Genomic DNA, 20,696 nt, shown 5'->3' with positions numbered 1-20,696 from the left:
GGAAACTAACTGGTTAGAAAACTTAAAAACAATTTGGTGGAGGAAGCTCTTTAGGGTGTTTTACCATATTGTCCAGGAAACTTTGGATCTTTCTTTTTATTCGTTCTTCTCCATCCATAACTTGATCGCTCTTAAGTAATAACTTTAGTCCAAAATATCAGTCGTAACAAAGGGACTCGCTGAAAATTACTGTTCATCAACACACATACATGCATGCGCACACACACGCTCTCTGTACCTAATTAAAGCAAACTATCATCAATTTCCATCCCTTAGGCATCTCTAATGATATAAAAAGCATCACAGTTGATAGGCAATAATAGCCTTCCATTCAGGGCTTCTTATGGCCTACAAAGCTGGCACTCATGCAATGAATAAGACATTGACTTGGGATTGCTAATGATGTTGAATCACTGAGCTTCACTTCTTTTCAGAGAGGTTATAGTAGCAATTAACTTCACAATTCAGATGGTCAAGATGACTCACCGTTGAAAGCCGCTAAGTTGTCTGAACATCAATTTTCTTTTAGGGCTGTACTGGAAAGCTCTAAAGCAGCAGTGAAACCTGCTGTTGGGAATAGTAAAGCTCTAATGTTGAGGAAGGAGACCGACGCATGGGGAGTTTCTCACCCCATTTTTCATGGGGACTGAGAGTCATTATGTCTCAGTTTTTGATGTATTCTAGGCTCTATTATACCTTTAAATAATTTTCTTATTCAAGAAGTCACATTAAAAAGGTGTGGGGAGACAATTCATCTGGGATCTCTTGCATTTCTGCATCAATTGCAAGCAGAGGTAGTGACGGCCTTTATTCTGGGCTATCTTTTCAAGGATGCGTTACCAACCACAAGTTTGTGTACCACATGCACAGTGAGGCCAAGCAAACCGAAATGTTGCAGTTTGGAGCAGAGAAAGGTTTATTGCAGGGCCAAGCAAGGAGAATGGGTAGCTCGTGCTCAAAACCCCCAACTCCCTGATGGTTTTGGGGGAAAAGTTTTTATCTGCAAAATTTGGGGTGAGGGCTGCAGGGCACGTGACCTTCTTCTGACTGGTGGTGAGGTAAGATGGCAGTGTTCCAGGAATCTTGTTCTCAGCCTAAAGTTGCCATCCTCCACCTGAGTGGGAGCTTTAGTTCCTGCAGAAGAACTCAAAGATATTGTTATGTATATTCCTTGAGAAGGAACCAGCACCCTGCCCCAAGGCTGCGCTATTGTGTCTTGACTGCTCCTCTCTTCTTTCTGCATCCCCTCCCTTCCCTGATTAGTAACTGTTTGAATCTGCCCTTTGGAACTCAGGGAGATCTAGGAGGCTGAAACCTTTATCCTGCAAATAAGAAATGGGGGACAGGAAAAGGCTTTTGTGCCCAGGAGCCCCACAGGGTCCTGCTCAGATGTTTGTATAGCTAACAGCTTTGGAAGGTAGACAGGGTCTTCCTCTAAAGCAAATGGCAGCCTTGCTTTATTTATTGCTTATTACACTCCCCATTTAATAAAGACAATGTCTTCCTCTATTGTTACAATCAGACAGGTGTACGGCCTATTATCAGTGTTCTGGCGTATTGTCACGTTCCCTAAGCACAGGGTCCCTCTCCCATCACACAGTCCACTGTGTGTGCAGGCATCACCCAGCCCTCTTCATGTTTCCTGTGGAGACCAGCACAAACGCTGCTGCTCTGCTTCCTGCTGTCACTGTGAGAACAGACAGTCTTTTGCCTCTGACCCAGGAGTCTCTTGTCTTCTGCCATCATCTGTGAAGCTCTGGTAGGCTGGCTTGTTGGAATGGAACCACGCTAACATCTCAGATCCTTCACCGTTCTTAACAAAGGACTCCAGCTGAAGAACAGGGAGAAATAAAATGATGTCAATCCTATATGAATATAAATATGCTCTTTAAGCCAGCTTCTATAGAGGAAGAACCATGTCCTCTAGCAGCTAGGTTCTTCCCTGCTGTGACTCATAACCTCATACTTCATACGTTTTTCATTCGATGCTGGTCAAGCCCCCAAGTTGCTGGTGAGGCAGTGGAGGGTAGGGATGGTAGCAGAGAGTGCAGTAGATAGAAGCAGGTCAGGGGAAGGAGAGAAGGTATATGCACACTGGGGTCATGTGGTATCCAACAGTATTTTTAAGGTCCGGCCAGTTTCACTTTCTTTCTAACCAGTACTGATGTTTCTGGGGTTTAAGACTTCCCAACTCCATCACTCTCTATTAATTTGTCTGCTATTACTCATAACAATCTCTACTGTCCAGCCTGGCCACAGTCCAAGTGGGCATCTAGGCAGCCAGCGGCCTTTTCTCTAGGGGGTAGTCCTCCACAGCAGCGATGCGGATGAGAAGAACGGGTAGGATGACGTGGGTATACAGCAGCGATGCGGACGAGAAGAACGGGTAGGATGACGTGGGTATACAGCAGCGATGCGGACGAGAAGGACGGGTAGGATGACGTGGGTATACAGCAGCGATGCGGACGAGAAGAACGGGTAGATGACGTGGATATAAAACTACGTCCTTGATTGCTCAGCCGTGCTCGGCTCATCTGTGTCTCGCTTCCAGCTGGGCTTTCCCTGCCACAGTGTGCTCGCACTGCAGACTGAGTGATGTGGGCGAACCCTCCAGTAGCCTCTCTTTCCACCCTGTACACGATGCAAGCTCGTTCCCAAGACCCCAGGGCTCCCAGCGGCCCCCCCTACCCTGCCCACCTCTTGAGCCGGCTGCCTTTCTACCTCCCTTGCTCAGTAGCCTCCGACCTTACCATCCTTTCTTCTTTTCTGTTGACAGACAAGAGCGCCTTCCCCAGGCTCTGCTTCCGCCCGGTGCCGCTCCTCATGACGAGAGTTTAGGTGTCCCCTCTCCAGGGAGACCTGCCCTGACCACTTGTCCAGAGTGTTTCTCTATCTGCCAGCTTAGCACCATTCTCAGTCTCCTCACCCGTGTGACTCGTTCCATTTCTATGTTGTACACTCCCTCTCACACTAAACAGCACGCAATATAAATTATTTTGTTCATGTATCTACTTGTTTGTTCGTTGTTTGCTCCTCCTATAGTGATTAGGCTTCATAAGAGCAACTTTATCTGTCCTGCCCTCTCCCCAGCGCTTAGAACACGGAGTTGGTGCTCACTGAGTATTTGTGGAATGAAGGTTTAATTCTTTTCCTATGAAGTAGGATAAGTAAAAATTTGAGGCTACCTATAAACTAGTTTTTTTTGTTTTTTGTTTTTCTCTCATAAGCACAAGCTTTAGGAACAAAATCATACTGGCCAAAGTGTAGAAAACATTAGTCTGCTTCAAGATTTATAAATGTAACTTTTCCCAAGCTTTTGGCAATAACTACAGAAAATCTGCTTGAGTCCAATGATTAAAATGAAAGCAAACAGTTGACCAATAAGTATATAATACGTTCAAGTATCAAAGAAAATTAGTCGTGAGAAGAACGTCATTAATGACCATACTGTTCTGTTCTCGGCAAGTAAGAAATAATGTTCCAAGTCTTGCTCTCAGGTTATCATGCTATAAACATGAGAAAATTGTGTAAAAGAGTTTCAGGGAAAAATAATTACCTACAGTTACATGAAGGATTGTGTAGCAGAGGAAAAATAATTTTCCCTCCACCCTTCTGAGTTCTCTTCTGAGACCCCTGTAATAAAAGACAGCTTAATGAGAAACACACAGAAGTTCGTTTCCTGCCTAGCTCATGTCCACATGGGGGATACCCAGGGGCAAATGGGCAGCTCCCCCAGGCAGCTTTTGGGGAAGGCAAGGTGGGACATGAGCCTCTTTGGGGAGAGTAAATGGTTTTAGGAGAGATGATGGGGCCTTAGAAGGATGGATGGGAGGGGGGACTGTTTGTGACGGAGTGTGTCTGGGTGTGGTGTGGACCACACCTCAGTGTCTGCATCTGTCCTCTCTACGCTGCAGACGTACGTGACTATGTCTCTAGACTCCTGTCCCGTGATGGGAGTCAAGGCTGCCAGGTTGATGACACTCCCATGAGGGGACTGATGACATCTGGGTTCCTTTGGGAGGATCTGTCTTTAGGAGATAAAGGGGGGTTTAGAGAAAGCCTCTCCCTGCATTTGCTGTTTTCCAAGTGCCTACAGCTCAAAATCATCAATATACCAAAGTGGCGTATTTTGGGATGGCACGTCCTGAACCCCTGCTGGTACATTTGCGGGCAGCAAATCCTGAACCCCTATACTCACATCTTGGGGTGACACGTCCTGACCCCCTACAGATACATTTGGGGGCACCACACCTGAACCCCTACACTCACATCTTGGGGTGACATGTCCTGAACCCCTACACTCACATCTTGGGGTGACACGTCCTGAACCCCTACACTCACATCTTGGGGTGACACATCCTGAACCCCTACAGTCACATCTTGGGGTGGCATGTTCTGCTCCCCTTCAACTGCATCATTTGGATTGGATTCAGCGCTAATTCCACAGCATGTTAGAAAATAATAATATTCCACAGCACAAAAAGCAAAACCGAATATGACAATAACAGATCATGAAATGGGGACATTCTCTCCAACCATGAGACATACTTTGTTTCTTCCCCAGCTCTCTACCTAAATAAAGAGTTTGCCCTGCGATGCATTTTGCTAGGTGATCTGTGCCGACGCTCACAGCTACCAGTATGAGACACGGAGATGCTTCAATTTATATCTAGACACCAGCCCAAGGTCGAAAGGCCGCATGTTCGTTTGAGGCCAGAGCAAGGAGTTGCACGTTCTCTTGTCATAATTCATGTTGCATTTCGTTTTAGGCTATTCAAGATTCTGACGACATGTTGGTGGATTCATGCATGGATACTCGAGCAGCCACCAAATCATTTCTGAGCTCTGTCTCCTGAGAGGAAGTCACATAAACCAGGTAAACTGAACAAAAATTGACCAGTGACATGGCGATGGACCATTGTGGTCATCTTGCAGTGTGAATCCATGAGAGAGAGAGAGATGGGATGGGATGGAAATAGAGAGTCTGTTGGAAGTGCCCCCCATCACAGGACAGAGGAGGAAGTTGAGAAAAACATGGGTTTTAAAAGGAATATAACAGGTTTCTGTTGACTTAACAAGATGTAGGAGGTGGTGGTAGAATGTTTTCTAAGATGCTGAGGAACAAGTCCCAGCAATAAGATGGATGTGATTGAATGCAGGCTCCAGAAAAAAGCAGCAGTAAAGGCGCATAGGTGGGCAGGTGAGGGATGCCCAGCGTTTAGTGGATTGGATGCTTTAACCTGGTGTCCAGAAGAGTGCACACTCCTGCCCTGCTCGGAAGGCTATAGGTGCAGGCACTCGAAATGGCAAAGAATGTTTGAAATATTTAAAATCAGAGCTAAGTCTTCTGACAGCAGGACTCCCCAGGAAGGTGGGTGCTGTTTCAGACAAAAGGCATCAGAGTCTGTACACAGTAACAGGAAGTATTCACCCGGGCCGTGTCTTATTCTTTTCTTTACTTTTGTTTCTTTCATTTAGTTCTTCCCTTCTTTCTTTCTCTTTTCTTTCTTTCGAACATCTGCTGGGAATTTCACTCAGGGAAGCCATGCAGCTTCTTATAGTGTGTCTTGTACAGATGTACTATTCTTGACGTGGGAATCATGCTATTAATAATAAGTGCCGTGTCTGTTTCTCTGCTGAATGTCTGTTTCTCTGCTGAATGTCTGTTTCTGCATCAAGTTTCTTAAACTCCAAGACCGAGGCCCTGAGCATGTCTCTTCTACTGCCATGTCCCAGGGGCCAAGCATTTTGTTGGGCATATAGTACATGATTAATAAATAGTTACTGAAGAAGGCAATGAAATGTGAAACGTCCTTGAGTTGACTCAACTAGTCGCCTGTGCCATAAATGTTACAGGGTTTTAGAAAAGGAGGGGGCAGGGCACTGCGTATTCATGGAGGTGGTTGGATCTAGTTGAGACCTTAAAGGAGGGATGAGATTTCTAGAGAAAGAACCTGGACATCCCCAGAGGAAAGTGAACCAGGCATGTCCGGTTCCGTGTGATGGGAGTGGAAGAGAAAGAGTCCCATTAACTTGAAAGAGAGACGTGTGTGGTGGGCAAGAAAGGAGAGCCATACGGACGCCTGGCCATAGACCCACATCTGTTTATCGTAGACGCTGCTGCCGTTTTGTCGCCACCTAGAAAACATCTTCCTTACAAAGTTGCTGGGATTTTTTCTTTGCTGGTAGGGGTGGGAAGAGGAAGGAGTGATGGAGCCATATGGAGATGCAAATGTTTGACATATTGATCATTTCTTGTTCCAAGTTAATAAATTGAGGGAAAGCTAACTTAATACTCAGGTTGGCAACATTAAGGAATGAAAGTGAAATTTTTTTGACAGTCAAGTTACCTAATGATTATGGTTCCATGGGAAGACGTATCCGACCTACGAGCTGTGTGTAAGACGGGAACACCATCCTGGGCGATAATGCAAAGAAGGTGCAAGACATGTCGATTTATATGAAAATGAAAAACATTAGAAAAGAACATATGATTTGAAGAGGAAGGTTCAAATATCGAAATGGAAAATCCCTTGGAAGCGCATCTCTGGGTGGGAAGGAAATTAGCTAATGCATTTTCTTACCCATATGTAAAGCATTTGCAGAATGGAGTAATCTTAGAAGCAAAATAAAACCACAGGTAACGCAGCATTGTTTGATTTACTAATTTAAGCAGGTACCTATGGGGAAAAGACTGCCTCTAAAATTAGGTAATAGTGACTGTAAGAGGAAAAACCCTTCTGAGTTATCACCAGTTGACTCAGATCAAACCAGAAGTAATGAAGTACTCTCTGATAAAACGTGCAAATTGGTGGAAGAAGGGACGGTCGTCGCCATGGCATGCGTCTCTGAGAGGGGGCTTAAATGTCGTAGTTGGTGGCAATCGTGTAAAATATAATGTCGTGCATTATATTTTACATGATTGCCACCAACAGTGACATTTAAGAGACCTGGGGCCCTGGTGAGTGTCTGCGGAAGACTCGGTGAAACCATTGCCCTGGGTTACAGTTGTGCCTCTGAGTCTTGCCTTTAATTCTTTCCCTGACTCTGTGTCTGTGCATCTCACCCATCCTTGCATCTCTACATGGTGTGGGCTCGCAAAGACGTTCTCTGATACTCCTGGTATTGTCAGACACGAGGGGCATGTGCACCCAGGTGGCATGCTCAGCTCATTTTCACTCTGCGCTTTGCAGACATGAAGCACTGACCTGACATAAACGTTGTTCCCAGAAGTCAGGGTAACTGGGACAGCGTGGGGACAGAAAATGCATCAAGTAGGACTTTGACAGCCCACCAGGAGGCAAGTCTGTATTATTGTTGATGAGGAAATAACTTCCTGAAGTCAGACTCCAACTAAAGATGGAACAGGCAGAATTTGTAGGACAACTAAAGAGAACAGGTGATTCCTTCCCCTTTGGGATCAGACTGCTAATGGTACTGATGGTGTGGAAGTGGTCCCCTTTCCTTAGAGTCTCCATCCTCTCAGGTCTAGTACATGGTTTTCCTGAAGTGGCCCAGGAACAGAATCTAATTCCAGGATGTCAGCCCTGCCTTTGGGGACCAATGTCTGTTTGTATAATCCAATACTTGCAACCTTGGGGAGAAGCAGCCTAATACACAAATGACATATGTACGCCTCGCCTGAAGATAAGAAGTATATAGAAAGCCATGATCGGAAGGGCCCTAAGTACACAGGATCTAGTTGCTCGAAGGTGATTATGTGAATGCATTTGCAAAACCTCTGCCTGAGGGCACCTAAATTGCCTAAAAATAGACACAATCCACTCCTGAATCCTAAATGGAAAACTGCAGTTATCTCTCATGTTCCATAAATAAGAAACCCCACCACCCCACACCCTTACCCATCTCTGACCTGCTTCTCTCCCCACAGAAAAAAAAAAAAAAAAAAGAAACCCATTCATGGCTTAAGTGTTCACTAATGGAAAATATCACCACCCACCTCCATTGCCAAATGACTGCCTGGTGGTTCGGAAGCCTGCACTAATTCCCGGGCCTGGGGAATCCAGAACTCACTGAATTCCTCTTCTCCCGACCTGCTGAGTGTGGGGATGGGCTGGTGATCTCTCTGGGGCCCGGGTCGGCTCTTTTTGGAAGAGATGCACATATGCTTTATAGCAGGGGAGACATCATGAGAAATCATCTAATTCTGATAAGGTAAACTCACATTTCCTGGTGGACCAACCGAATCTCGTATTTTGAAAATGCCGGATAAATTCATTCCATAAAATATGACTAAACTCAGGGCCGGCTGCTTGCTGCTGCTCCAAAGCCCGTACTCGACAGACAAGTGGTGGCGGGAAAGGAAAGCTGGCTTTATTCTGGAGACCGGCAACGTGGGGAGAAGGCAGACTCCTGTCCAAAAGCCAACTCCCCCCTGCTGATCAGTGGGCAAGAGCTTTTACAGGGGAGTTTCAGGGGGAGGCAGGGGGCCCCATGCAGAAGCGGTACGGTCAGCTCTGACCGTCATCTTGAAATTGGTCCTGCGGTGGTCTGACCAGCGTCATCTTGATTGTTTTACGTACAGTTAGTCTTCAGCTCCAGGATCAGTTTGTTCCCATTTCCTTGACACCAGTTCTCAGAGTTGTGGCAGCCTATGTCATGGCTACGGTCTGGTCATCATGTAGCTAACTTCTTCCACCTGGTGGGCTTTCAGTATCTACAAAACAGCTCATAGGACGTGGCTCAGAATATGATCTACAGCCCTTGAGGAGGAACTAAGGGTCTTTGACTTTGTTTAATGACTAAACTATTATTATTTTGTCCTCTTTGACTGTTTTCCTTTGCTTCTGCATTTTCTCGCTTCTCTGATTAAATTTATTGTTTGACGAGAGTTTTTCTGTAGACAAGAGGCAGGTGGACGACATGGGGCGTGGAAGTCTGTCTCGGGAAGGCCCCATAGGGTCCTGCTCAGTTACAATAATACCGAGAACATTTATTAATTATGGTTCTTTCCAATGATACTTTTAAAGATGACCAGGCTGCTGTTCATGGGCTCCTAGACCGGCTCTTGTGTTTTAGAAGATGGGACACCAGGGAAAGGCCAGTCCTAGGGCAGAGACCATTACCACATATGCTCAGAAATCTAGCATGTGTTTAAAAGTGTGCCTGGTGCCCAAGGATGGAGTTGCAGTATTCCAGGCAGGGTTGCACAGAGGAAAAGGGGGAAGGGGTCGGGCACCGGAAATTCCCTGCCTGGCATGGACCTGGCAACATCTAATACACCTGTGTTCCCAGGACTTACGTGCACATTTGTAACACTCTGTAGAGCCCAAGTTTTGTCTTAGGTGGTGCAGACCTGGTGTGGTTTTATGGGCTCCACAAAGCTTGTACGGCACATAAGAACAAATAAGCCACTTGCAGAAAGGACTTTCCTGGAACTTCCCTGGCCGTCCAGTGGTTAGGACTCCGTGCTTCCACTGCAGGGGGCACAGGTTTGATCCCTAGTCGGGGAACTAAGATCCCACATGCTGCTTAGTGGTTTGTCAGGTCCAGGTACTTTTATTTCAGGTAGCACTCAACCTGTCCTGGTATCCATCTGTAACCACCGTAGAATAGAATTTGACATGGTAACGTTTGGGGCCAGGTGATTCTTTGTTGCGGACGTGCTGTCCTTTGCACAGCCCTGGCCTCTGCACTAGGTGCCAGTAGCAATCCCCCAACCTCCAGCCATGGTGAAACCATAAATCCCCCCAGACTTCCTAAATAACCCCCACTTGAGAACCAGTTCCCTAGAGGAATTAACTCCCCTGGGACTCTATAATGGAGGCAAAGGAGATAGAGAGGATTATGAAACTCACACCCTGGAGAAAGACATCTGGGGAGTTTAAGACATGTAGTTTCTATTCCTGCAACAAATGCAAAGGCCTCATCAGGAATCGGGCAGGCAGCTCAGTCACCTAACTTTTAACCTCGAGAAGGCTCGGAACGGCAGGAACCTTCCCTTCTTTGCTCACGTGTCAATACCTTCCTCTGTCCAAATTGGAAACAAGAGCGTGTGGGGAATGTTGCATTCGGGGTCACCCCAGGAAACCACCACACGGCACCAGGTCACGTCAGAATGATCAGAAAACAGGGCCCTGCGATCAGCCTCTTGGGTAGAGATGCGTGTCTCAAAGCCAAATGGGTATCATCTGGACCTGTTGGCACGCCGGGCCCGTGACAGTTTGATGAATGAGTGCTGTTTCCCCAGTAGGTCCTGTGATAATGCTTCCTTCCCTGCTAGTGGGATTTGTGTGTTTGAAGCTTGATGAATGGATATTTCCTCCCAATGGATAATGTCTTAAGTGTTCCCTCTCTCCTGGTTGGATTTTCGTTGTTGCTGTTGTTCTTGGTGCTCTGTCTGTGTGTGTGTGTGTGTGTGTGTGTGTGTGTGTGTGTGTGTGTGTGTGTGTGTGCACCCACACATTTAGCCATCTAGCCCATCCTTCTAAGATGAGACACTTGGTTGGATTCATTTGTCACCATTAATCAAGTGAGTCCCACAAATACGAGAGCGTACCGCAGAATATTAGGGTGGCGAGTTTTCTTTCCCTTAATGTCAGGGCAGCACTGCGATGACGCCTTCCTTGCCTTGGGTAGGGAAGCGAATGTCATCCACGTGGCGCCCAGACTGGTCCAGGGGCCGCTGAAATGCTTGGGATCTGAGCCGATGTGCTGGTGGGCAGTGTGAGAATGGGGACGCGAGTGAGCCGCGGTGGAGGGTGCTGGAGGCCACCTGCCCGGCAGACGCCGGGGGCTGCGAGATGTGATGCAGACCTGCGCCCCCACTCCCTGCCATCACCGTGTGTAGGACCCCAGTAGCCCTTCCCAGCCCCTGGCGCCTCCTGCACCCCGTTCTCCGCAGTGCACTCCCTGCCCTGGGGCCCCGTGAGTCTTTGCCAGGCCGACCCCTAGGGCGGGGCGGGAACGTCCCGAGAGCCCTTTGCCTTCGCCCGAGTGCGCCTGTGCCCTTGCTCTCCGAGCGCAGTGAAGCTCTGCTTTCCGCCCGCGAAGAGCACAGGTCGCCCGTGTAGCGTGCTCGGAATGGCTGGCGTTCCCAGCGTTCACAAGGAGGGTGAAGAATCAGTGCCCGAGCCCCGCAGAAAGGCGGCTGCAGAGCATGGCACGTGGGCTGGCAGAGGGGGCTGCGAACCGCGGCGGGCGTCCGAAATGAGCCTGCTGGTGGGCGGCCGCGCTCCCCTGGCCCTGCTCTGTCCCTTCCCGGCGCTGTGCCTGAAAGCGGCGGGTCATGAGCGGCGGCCCCAAGCACGCTCTGCAGGCGCCTGGTGTGTCTGCATCCTGCCGGAGCCGGCGTGCCGCGCCCTGGTTCCAGTGGGTTTTCCAGCGTGGCATTCCAAGACCTTCCATTTTGTGCCTGGCGCTCCTACACCCTCCATCGGCGCGGACGACCCCCGGCGTCTGCGCAACCGATGCGGCTTTCTCAGGCTGCAGCCAGTACTCAGTAACTAACGTGAGGTCACGGCTGCAGCCGGCACGCTCTCCCCGCTTGGAAACGAACACCACCGTTTCCGTTTAACCCTGCCTTTGTCAGCTTTGCTGGAAATTGGCTTCATTTTTTTTTTTCAGTCCTCTCCCCCCACCCCTCTGAGTTTAAAACCAAGCGGGGGGTCCCCGCCACCTCGGAAGCCTCCCGAGCCGAGGGCTGCTCGCTCTGGGAGGGCCGCCTCCAGCAGGACGGATGCAAATGATTCTCTGCTCCCGGCTCCTGACACCTGGGCGAGCAGACGCTTCCGAGGGGCTGAATCACACGTCACGTCCCTCCGGGCGAGCCCTGAGTTCCCCGGAGATGCACGGACAGGGCTCGCCTACCGAAATCAAGGCAACGGGCTGAGCCTTGAGTCCTGGACCAAGGTCCCAGGTAGATCTGCATCCCTCTTTCTCCTGGTTCACCTACATCCTAGTCGCGAGGCCAGGCGTCCTGTGGCCGATGAAGGGCGTTTTCAGCCTTACCTTTTAAGGCTGCCCACTTAGCAAGTCCCAGCTTCGACACTCTGGGGAGAGCCAGAATTTCAGGGAGAAAAGGGAGCGGAACGACAGATGATCGCCCTGCCCCGATCAGCGGCTCTGTTTCTCACAGCGCCCTGCCTTTTCGTTTGGGCTCATTACAACACCCTGAAAGCTGCTCTTCCGTGCTTCAGAATAGTCTTTTCAAAACGCCTCTTTACTGGGAGAAGTGTTGTTCGTGGCATGGGGGATGGGTATCTTCCGGAGCTATAGCCCATCCTTATTGCTTACTGCCCCTCTCTGGGTCTAGAAATGTTCCTCGTTTAGAAGGAAAGCCGAGGCTTTTTACAGCCACTGGTGAAAATGGACACTGTTACCTACTTTCGCTTTGGTCTGAGAGTTTCCATTAAGTAGGGAACCTGCTCTGAAGGTGTATAAAGGAAACCGCAGCATCAAGTATGTTACCCAGCACGTCACTGTATCTTTGTGCTTTCTGTTTTCTTGGTGTGTTTCTCTGCTCCCTCTTCCCCCAAAGGAAACCTCCATCAAGATGAGTACAGTGGAAACACTGTGTCAAGGGCATAGACAGGAGCGGACATCAAAAACACGAAGCGTTAACGAAGAACATCAGCTTTTCCTCGTAATGCTCTAGGTCAGGGGGCAAAAAGAGAGAGGGGAAGAAATTATTCATATTTTTGTTATCAGAGAAGTTTGCAGCAGAGCTGTGACTTACTTCTCATACCTGGGATATTTTTTAATGTTCATTGTGCCAGGAGCTTGATTTCACAGACTGGGAAGGGTATTTACACTTAAGATATTTCTACATTTTATGTCACACCATCAAGAAAAGAAGAGCTTTCCACATTGACTCAACTCTGTATATAGAGTTCACATATTCCGATATGAGGCTCCCCAGGTTTGTAGGGCTTATTACTTGGCTGTTGTTTCCCCATCCTTTTTCTTACTTGTGCTTGTCGATCATATAAACCAATGAGAGAGTAAAATTGTATACAAATGAGAATACAGGCAACATACACACTTTTGGGGGGACTCCAAACCAAATACGGTCATAGAAAAATGATGCATGTCCTTATCCGTGGCCCTTTTTTTTTTTTTTTTGAGAAATGGGAAATAAAGCCAGAAATGTGCTATTTACAAAATCTAACTGAGGCGAACTGACAGCCAGCTATTTAAGGAGTGTGCTCAAACAGCCACCAAAATAGGCACATGTAAAGAGCCGCCGCTTACGAATTCAGAGCAAATAAAACCACGTAGGTCAGGCTTGTGAAAGTGTCAGCTGAGAGCAAATGAGGATATTTCCATTGGGGCACCTCTGGGAGGGAGCTTTTCAAAGCAGTGAATGTAGTTATAAAAACACCTCCCACGTTGCGCCGTGCTCTGCGGTTACAAAGTGCTTTCCCCACACGGAGCACCTCTCCTCTGCTGATTCTGAGCGGCTCCCGGGAAGGAGTGTGTTTCCCCGCTTCCATTGTGGATGGAGAAATAGAGGAGAATTTAAATGCCTGGCCTCAAGCATCATACATACTGAAGAAACAGAGAGAGACTGGAAAAGTCTTAGAGAATAAACGTGACTCTGTATTTATTTCCCCCCTGGTTTGGTAGGAAAATCAACCCACTATTTCCTATATGCTCAACATAACCAGTAATTCATTTCTTCTTCCTCATTCGTGATGTGTAGGATTTCCTCCCCTTGTCAGAAATGTAGACCCGCCGGCGCCTCCCCAGACCTCCTGAGTCACAGTCTGACTTTTAGCAAGATCCCCATGGTTTACTACCCGTTGAAGCTCCAGAAGCACGGAAGCCATCGCACGGCCTCTCCAATGTCGCGTTTCATGTAAGAGCTCATCCACAGGAAGAGCTCATACCCGAAGAAGTACTCAGCACAGCGTAAGGAGGAAAATGTGCAAACTCTACAATCTGCTCACTATAATTCTTAATTCTAAATGGAACCAAAGGAAATATACAGAGAGGTCGGCAAAGAGTTATGGTCAAGAATATTCACTGAGCGCTATTTATATTGGGGAAAAACTGGGAAAGGCCAAAAGGCCCCCCAGAAGGAATGGTTAAGTGAATCATAGGCTTGTTTTGTGTTAGGATATCATAGATAAAAGTTGAAAGTTATATTTTCAAATAATGATCCATGATGCGGGAAAATGGACAAGACGTAGAGTTAGGTGAAAATATTGCAGGTTATGAAATTGTATGTAGGGCATGCATCAGTTATGAAACCATAGAGTTGCCTTGGGGACTTGCATTAAGAGGGGGCTGGCTCTGCCTGCGTCCAGAGCTCCTGATTCAGTAGGTCTGCGGTGGGAACCCAGAATGTGCGCTTCTGTCAAGTTCCAAGCTGATGCTCTTGCCACTGGTCCAGGGGCCCCACTGAATTAAACAAATATATGTTCAGAGGGTTAACAAGGACATCTTTGCTTGTAGGGCAGAGCTTGTCAACACTGGCTGGCGTTCGGACTCCATGGGGAACTTTTAAAAAAATATCAGTGTCCGGTGGGCACACGAAGTGGTCCAGCCACTGTCAAAAAGAGTTTGGCGTTTCCTCAATTAAAAATGGAATTAGCACACGACCCTGCAGTTCCTCCCCTAGTCACGTATCCAGAAGAACTGAAAACAGGTGCTCAAACAGACGTACACAAACAGAGCAACTCACAGTCAACAAAGGTGAAAACAGCCCGATGTCTATCAACAGTTTAAGAGATAAGGAAAATGTGGTCTTTGTGCCCAGTGGAACAGTACTCACTGTAAAGGGGTGACACAGGCTACAGAGTGGACAAACCGTGAGAATATTAGGCTAAGTGAACGAAGCCAGACACAAAAGACCATATTGTGTATCATTCTCCTTATATGAAATGTCCAGAATAGGCAAGTCCTTAGAGACAGAAAGCAGATGCTGGCGGCTGAGGGCAGGGGGAATGGAGAGGGACTGCTTAATCGTTACAGTGTTTCTTTCGGGTGATGAAAATGTTCAGAAAGGTCTTAGTGGTGATGGTTGCACTACCTTGTGAATGTACTGGAAGCTACTGGATAGTACGTTCGAACATGGTTAATTTTATGCGATGTGAATTTTATCTCACTTTTAAAAGAATGTCCAGACAGCAGCGTAGAGCTTCTGATTTCACAGTTCTGGGATGAGGCTTCTTTGAAAGCTTCCCGGATGATTCCAAGGTGCAGCTGGGATTGACTGAAAACCACTGGCCGGCTGGGGATTGCAACAGCAGTAACTCAGGTAGCCCTGAGGGAGGGGAATGGAGCTTCAGAAGATGAAGGGGCAGCTTCAGCAGGTGGACTCTGTCCCGTTGCTACCCAATGTCTGCATCCCAGCAGTATCCCCCCGCCTGGGAGCTTGTCAGAAATGTAGACCTGCCGGCGCCTCCCCAGACCTCCTGAGTCACAATCTGACTTTTAGCAAGATCCCCATGGTTTACTACCCACTGAAGCTCCAGAAGCACGGGAGCGATTGCACGGCCTCTCCAATGTCGCGTTTCATGCGAAGAGTTTTGATTCCTTCTCCCGAGACACAGGGTTTCTGTCATCCTAGGGGTTTCAGAAATGCTGCTTGTAAGAAAGTTGATGAAATTCATATCCTTCGGCATCTCTGAGTCTTCGAGAACCTCCGCATCTGACTACTCTCTGTGAGCGTTGCAGGGTTTGATATGCATTCCTGTCCCAAACTATTTGGAAAGTGGAACTCCTTTCAAAGGACCACCTTCCGATGCTGACGGATGCTCGTCTTTTTCTATAAGGATAATTGCAGAATTGCTGCTTCAGGACAATTTTGAATCCTTTGGACCTGCTCCATCCAGTAAAACTTCAGAAACCACCTTGAATGTTGTAAAACTCCAAGAGTGACCCTATCTTTCAGTATCCAAAAACACTGAGCAAGAAGCAGTAGATGGAAATGACCACAGACTTCACTGAAATGTGACCCTTTAAGACAAGAGGGGATGTGGAAGTTGTGGGGGGAGGGGCAGGATTCCTCTACAACGTGGCTCTTCCTCATCCTAAGCCAGGAAGATTCCTGTGAAATTTCAGCCCACGGTCAAGCTAAACTGGAAAGCTGAGATTGTCTACCCACACTGGGCATGTTCCTGCGAAACTCTCCGCCTTCCACTCATCTCCAGCACCGTGGACTTGTCTATCAAATATCCCCAGGTTACATTTGGGCCAACTAATGCCTAAGAAAAAGTTTAATATGTATCTTTCAAATCCATGCTGAGATGACTCAATTTCTACAAAATAATAAATCTACCCAGACAGGAGAGAAAGCTCATGAACTTGTGGACAAAAATGTCAACAGCCCCCTTTGTCCTATCGACAGATTGTTTTCCTCCCTGTAGTTCTCTGAATATCTGATAAATCATACTCAAATTTGTTTTTCTGGTGATGGATGGAAAGAGCAATGTACTTTTTAACCTCATGCAATGCATTCAAGAAGGTGTGTGGATGCGGACCTCAGAGGGCATAGATGAGATTGGTTCCAATATTGAGGTGATGGAAAATGACTTTCCTGTTCTGCGTATCAATCTTTTAATATTAGTTCATAGATGGGATGGTGGCTCTATCTGTAGCCCTTTAAACCCAAGCTGTCCCTTAGTTTTCACTTCTGCTCAAGATTTCATGAATCAATGACAATAACCATTGTAGAAAAATGAGGACAGTTTTTTTCCATTTTAATATAGTCAGAAGAAGAATATCCAGCCCAAGCCCACATTTCGGAACTCAGTTAGTTTCCAGAGATTTAACGGTTCCATAAAACAAGTGATTCGCAAACAGTTTGAAGCAACGAGTGAGCAGAAGCGAATAAGATGAGGTGAAATGATGCTCATTGCTATTAGCCTGCAAGGCATTGAGAAAAATGTTTTTTAAGAAAGGCTTTCTAGTGAGAAAATTAACATCTGCTTATTTATTTCCTGGATAGAGAACACACGTGAAGGCATCTTCTGTTCAACGTGCCTTTGGTTCTACGTTCCTAGGAACATGCACAATTTCTCTGTTGAGCTTTTGCAGGGATGTGCAAACTCTAACCTATGGGCCAGATGCAGCCCCCATCTGATTTTGTAAACTTCTTTTGGAACACGGCCATGCTCGTTCATTTCCATACTGTCTACGGCTGCTTTCACATGGCACAGCAGTTGTGTAGTTCTGGCCCTTTACAGGACACTTCTGCATATGAAGTTATTTCTGCGTGTACCTCATGATAGGGAGAGCTAAAATACCAACATTTAAAAAGAAAAAACAAAAACCTATATCCACCTATGATGGGTAAACATTATTTCTGGATGTGTCTGTGAAGGTACATCCAGATGAGACCAGCATTGAATCGGTACACTGAACAAAGCAGGTGGTCCTTCTCAGGGTGGGTGGGCATCAACCAATCTGCCGAGGACCTGAAAAGAACAAAAAAATGGAGGATTGTCGAATTCCCTCTCAGTCTCTCTGGCTGACTGCTGAGCTGGGACACTGGTGTCCTGTCCTTGGACTGAGATGGACACCATTGCTACCCTGGTTCTCAGGCCTTCACACTCAGACTGAGGCCCTTCCTGGGCCTCTGGCTTGCAGAGGGCAGCAGGTTGTGGGACTTCTCAGCCTCCATAACTGTGTCAGCCAATTCCTTATATAAATGATCTTCAGATAGATAGATAGATAGATCGATCTACATATAGATACATGTCTCCCATTGGTTTTGTTTCTTTCTGTGGAGCATCCTGGCTAATATAAACAGGAATCCATTAAGTTTTCGTAACTCTTGTTGCCCAGTTCTACAAACTTTCATTGAGCACCAACTCTGTGGATGGTGAGGTGAAGATTAGGAAGACAAAGGAGACAACTCTTGCCCTTAAGATGTTCTAATGGGTGAGATGCAAAAGACTATGAACTTAAGTGGAGTGTCAGACATGCCTTGAGAGAGAGATTCACAAAGTGTCTACTTCGGATGATGGATCAAAAAGGTATAAAACCCATAACAGAATAGGGTTGCACAAGGTTTCATCAAGAAGGTGTATTTCAGGTAGTCTTCAGAAATGCAATGTGTGAAAAGGACAGGGCATTCCAGGGTGCAGGACTGAAGGTGGCCCGTGCAGGTGGTGTCGCAGTATCCCAGACAAATGGGTTTCTGGAGCAGAGCAAAACTGTGCCACTTCTGAGTGGCACGTCTCCAAGGGGGACCTCCTCAGGTGTCCTCTGTGATGGTTCAGTGCCCCAAGGCCCTGAGCCTGGGATACACAGAAGAGAGGAGTGGGAAATAAGGCAGATGGGACTGAGCTGGGATGGGGGCAGGTGTGACTGCCTGGGTGGAGGAGTTTGTGTTTAACACAGAGGAACAATTTCGGACGGCAAAGCAACAAACTATGTAGACTGATTTAACTATTGCATGTGTTAGTGGGCTGGATTGGAAGAGGCAAAGCCTTACTACTCTGTCGGGGAAATCTTCCATCCCTTGATGATTTTTGTCATCAGACAATGGGGTGTCACCATCTCTTTCTCATCATGTGACACCGAATGGGAGATATTTGCTTTCAGGTAGGTCTTCTGTTCATATCCACCAAGCAGCCTGACACTGCGTATCGTCTGAGCAGGTTCTGAATGATTTAGGAGTTGACATTCTGTTCTTGATGCAGATGGACACAGCACGCATCAGTGGTGGCATGAAATATCGCTGGAGGGATGCAGCCCCACCTAAAAGCTGGCAAACTGTCCATATTCTTCTTTCTTCTTTGCCTATCATAGGACAAAGGCGTTTCTTATAGACTAAGTTAATGTATGTGGTGGACCGTGCCAGTGTGTGATATGTGTTAACCCCAACAGGTACCAAGAGGGTAAGACATGGATCCATCACGAAGCCCTGAAAACAAACGTGGCGCACCTGCCTCCATCCTTACCTGCCTGTGTGGTCTTGGCAAGTCACCTCACCACTCTGGGCCTCTGGTTTCTAAACTCCAAAACAAGGGGGCAGCAAACTTTTTCTATAATAGGCCAGATGGTAAATGTGTTTGGCTTTTCGGGCCATACAGTCTCTGCTGCATCGACTGAGCTCTGCCTTTGTGGAGACAACAGGTCAGTGAATAGGTGTGGCCAGATTTGGACTAGATCTCTGGACTAGATCTCTCCCAGCCCTTATTAACATCTTGTGATGGCAAATGAACTTATCTACGAAACAGGAACAGACTCACAGACATAGAGAACAGACTTGTTGCCAAGGGGGAGGGGGGTGGGGGAGGGGTGGTCTGGGAGTTTGGGATTAGCAGGTGCAAACTGTTACATATAGGATGGATAAACAACAAGGTCCTACTGTAGAGCAAAGGGAACTATACTCAATATCCTGTGATAAACCATAATGGAAAGGAGTATAAGAAAAGAATGTGTATATATGTATAACTGAATCACTTTGCTGCACAGCAGAAATTAACACAACATTGTTAATCAACTATACTTCAATAAAATTTACAAAATAAATAAATATCTTGTGATGGGAAGGCAAAGAGAAATTCAGAATTTTCTTGAGCTTTTCATTTCTCATGGGAGAGAGCTCCCTTTGGTCAAGGTAAAAATTTGGAATGGGAGAAACATACAAAATTTAAAGAGAACACATACAATGGGAAGGAATCGGATTCAGTCACCCCATTCACCTGTGCTTTAAGCTTGTCGTTCCCAAGGCAGACTTTGGAAAGGCTTTGGAGATCATTTGCAGAACAGCCTGTGCTTCCAGCGTGTCTTCCTTTTGGATCGCCTGGGCTCCATGGGGGCACATGGATCCCAGCAAGTGATTGGAGACTGTTGCTTCCCATCATTGTTTTCTTGCCATCAACATTGCTATTTATTTAAGTAGGACTGAGAACCCAGCTGCCAGGCTTCCCTGGAATCCTGTCCAACAGACTCAACGAGCCTGTGATTTTTCTATAAAGCAGCTCTCTGAGCAGCAAGAAGATGCTGTAGTGATTACACACCTCTGCAGTTCCCTCAAATACGGGAAAATGTAAACAATGGAAAAGAGAAACTCAAAACACAAGCTATCAGATGAAGCCTTCCTGACAACATAAACAAGAAGCAAGCAAGAAAGGGGGAAGAAAATCATCCTGATTTTTTTTTTGAATCACAGAATTGCAATTGAGGCTCCTGACAGCCTGCCTTGTTGCCGTGGGTGTCTCAGTGATGAACAGTCACGGGCTCCCTCCTGCCCACCCCCGTGGGTTAATGAAGGGCCAGACAGGAATTGCAGAACTGCCACGTGGTGTGACCTTGCCTGATAAGCTTGTTCTGCCTTCCCTGCCGAAGGTGAGGAGGGCCTTTAGCACGCGGCCGACTGTTTTTCCCACACCTTAATGAGAAAAATTGACCTGCTTATTCTCCAGCTGTCTTCTGTGTGTCTAATCCTAGTAATTTCTGCAAAACTGCCCTCTCTTTACATGTTGAAATCAAGCAGAAGCCCTCAAGGATGGTGCATCTTGGGCAGACGACACGGAATCAGGTTGGAGGAGTGACAGACTTGTTGCGAAGACCAGTGAGCTTTCACACACCGGCTTCAAGACCCATCCTGAGGACGGTGAACGTGATTTACCTGGCACCTCAAGCTCTGTGCTGGTCAACCCCGCACTTCCCCTCTGCACACACAAACGTGGGACTTTACGCTTCTGTGTTTTGCTCTTAATGCAGTGTAGCCTGTGCTGATTTCTACAGGGTCGCCATTTATCTGGAGCAAGAAT

General features: G+C 47.1%; 1 protein-coding gene across 3 annotated transcripts in view; it reads left to right on the top strand.

Annotated features, from left to right (window-relative positions):
* Positions 1-20,696, top strand: part of LOC309653444 (pseudouridine-5'-phosphatase-like) — a 449,022-nt gene that overhangs the window by 268,739 nt on the left and 159,587 nt on the right. For all 3 annotated transcript variants that reach the window (XR_014259160.1, XR_014259161.1, XR_014259162.1), the window contains exon 5: positions 4,770-4,876. The gene's annotated coding sequence lies outside the window, so the exon portion shown is untranslated. The remainder of the gene's footprint in view (positions 1-4,769; positions 4,877-20,696) is intronic.

Source organism: Balaenoptera physalus (genome assembly GCF_965194825.1).
Source record: "Balaenoptera physalus genome assembly, chromosome: Y".
NCBI lineage: Eukaryota > Metazoa > Chordata > Mammalia > Artiodactyla > Balaenopteridae > Balaenoptera > Balaenoptera physalus.
This window is presented reverse-complemented; position numbering and strand designations above follow the sequence as displayed.